Here is a 3,104-nt window from a genome sequence, read left to right as displayed (position 1 = left end):
ACAATGTTTAATATAATGAAACGTATATTCTGGTATATGCCATGCACGACCTGTCGTTTATGTTCGTCACGCACTCATGCTATGTCATACCAGTTTTGGTAATAATAATAATAATATCTGGGGTTCAACGTCCCCAAACCACGATATGATTATGGGGGACGCCGTAGTGGAGGGCTCCGGAAATTTTCGACCACCTCGGGTTCTTTAAGTACATGTGCCTCAAACATTTTCGCCTCCATCGAAAATGCAGCCGCCGCGGCCGGGATTAGATCCCGCGACCTTCGGATGAGCAGTCGAGTGCCATAACCACTAGACCACCGTGGCGGGGCATCAATTTTGGTGTATATCAAGTTAACAAAACGGCCGGAAGCGCATCAAGACAGCGTCATGTAAACCATGCCGTACAAGACATCCATGTTATGATTTGCGTGTTAGGACCTGTCATTTATGTTCGTCATAGAGTGACGTCATGCAATACGAGTTTTGGTGCATATCAAGCTAGGGAAACGGCCGGAAGCGCACCAAGACAGTGTCATTTAAATCATGCTGTACATGAAATGCATGTCGTGATTGTCATGTTGCCACCTGTAATTTGTGTTCATCATACAACCACGTCGTGCAATACCTATGGTGGCGTATGTCAAACTAGCCAAACGGCTGCGAGCAGCACATGAGCGTGGCATGTAAATCATGCTTTATACATGACACGCATGTCATGACTGGCATGTTACCACCTGTCATTTATGTTCGCCATACCGAAATTCTTCGTCGTATTTTGATATATATCCATATAATTAAACGGCCGCGAGCACCCCGAGACCATGTCATGTAAATCATGTTGTACATGACATGCGGGTCATGATTTGCTCGATAGGACCTGTCACTTATGTTTGCCATACAATTTTGTCCCGCCATACCAATTTTCGTATATATCAAGTTAACGAAACAGCCGCAAGAGCCCCAAGACCGTGGCATGTAAATAATGCTGTTCATGAAATGCGTGTCATGATTTTCATGTTATGACCTGCCATTTATGTTCGTAATACGGTCATGTTGTGTCGTTTCAATTTTGGTATACGTCCCATTAACAAAACGGCCAGGAGAGCACAAAGCCGTAGGCGTCCAGATAGATAGATAGATAGATAGATAGATAGATAGATAGATAGATAGATAGATAGATAGATAGATAGATAGATAGATAGATAGATAGATAGATACGCTCAAAGTCGCACAAGTTCGCTAAGAAATGCACATTTAAAATGTTGACTCACCATCTTGGCCCTGCGAAAGTGGATGTCAAGCGAAGCTGTGGTAAAGCATCACTACAACTTCTGGGGAAGATATTCTTTATAAATGCCAAAGCATTGTGTGGCCCTTGAAGCGAAAAATCCGGCATTAACACCCAGTGCAGCGAAAACCGATGCGACCGAGTGGTGTCGTCCCTTGTCACATCATTACGTAATGGGATTGCGTCATCGCGTCAAACGTTGCATGATGACGTCATGCTGAAGTTATGAGGTCACCTGGTGACGTTATAATGTGATGCTTTCTGGAGTGCGCTTCCCGCTTCTCTTACAGTGTCTTCGGGATCGAGCACATTTTTCTGTGAGCACAACGCCGCCAAAACTCCCCACGAACTAGAGGCTAACAGTTTCACGGTAATAAAACATCCTAAGGGGTACTGACACAAAAATTCTTGCCTCGCGTTTTTTTGGTGCAATGTGTTGATGGGGGCCTGTTATTCATAACATGGCACATAGTTTGCTGCAGCGCGTGACATAAAATTAATTACAGGCTCCTCATTACCGACCAGTGTCAGTTTCGGTTTCAAAAACGACAAGCCTTCGGGTGGAACTATCACCATCTAGCGGGTGCAGCGCTCGATCACGACAGCACACAGAACTGTGACGCACTTCCGCGCTGTTCGCGAGCAGCCACCGAGAAGTATATAGGCTACTGGAGCGAACGCGGCAAAAAAACATGGCTGATATGACGTCATCATAACTTGTTGCAGCGTGGTCACGTGAGAGAAGTAGAGGGGTCTCCGAGGGTCATCTTTGAAGGTGTCAGTTGGGCGAGGGTGTCGGTCGCTCACACAATCTTCAAAATTCATTTAAAATACCTTCCAAGCTATATTCGCTGTTGATATTTTGCAGATGATATACGCATGTTCACGGGAATCGACCCCGCAGGTAATCTCGGCCGCGAAATGTTGTGTCAGTACCCCTTTAAGCGCACTTTTACGGCACAAGTAAAAAAAAGGCAAATGCACAAAATAAATAACGGAATCATTCTGTGTTGATGTACTACAGTTATACAGAGATCTGTAGGCGTAAACATTTGAACCACCCTTTCCCATGGATGCTCTCTTTCAAGGCCCGCACTCGCAAAAATGCTCTCACGTTAGATGCCTCCCGCGATTGCGCATCGCCGCAGCGCTATTACGACTATAGCTGACATCTTGGTCACCTGAATGTTTGCTAAGGAGGAAGAGCTTGTTCATAATAATTTTATTGTATCCTTTCTATTAAGGGTTTGGGAGGACCTGCGCAGTTGGTTTCCTTCATGACAACTGTCACTCACGCCGTGGCGTCAAAAGTTTCTTTTTCTTTTTTAAATCTGCATCACGTCGTCCTCAAGTGCGAAAGGGTTAAATTACAAGAGGTTAGGTCAAGTTAAAATAGGTTAGGCCACGTTAGGTTGGATTAGGAGGCGGCAACAATTATGGACGCGGGTGTTTCATGTTGTTACAAGTTTTCCAAGTTCTGAGTGCTGTTAAGCAGCGTGATAAGGCGGCGCACGCGGTCTCGTGCCTCTGCACAACGGAAGCCTTTGTTGGCGCGTCCAATGTGTCACGGAGGCAATGCACCGTCCACATCGAGTGCTGCTATATGCCACAGCAAGGTGTGCCAGTCAGGGGCGTAGTCAGGGGGGGGGGGGGGTTGAACCCCCCCCCCCCCGGAAATTTTCGATTTTGCATGTGCATATATACACGCGCACATATATACAAACGCACGCACGAACATACAAAAAAGATGGTTGAACCCCCCACCCGAAAAAAATTTCTGGCCTCGCATCTGGTGCCAGTGTAAGACAGATTTAAT

The sequence above is a fragment of the Rhipicephalus sanguineus genome, chromosome 1, assembly GCF_013339695.2.
Source record: "Rhipicephalus sanguineus isolate Rsan-2018 chromosome 1, BIME_Rsan_1.4, whole genome shotgun sequence".
NCBI lineage: Eukaryota > Metazoa > Arthropoda > Arachnida > Ixodida > Ixodidae > Rhipicephalus > Rhipicephalus sanguineus.
This window is presented reverse-complemented; position numbering follows the sequence as displayed.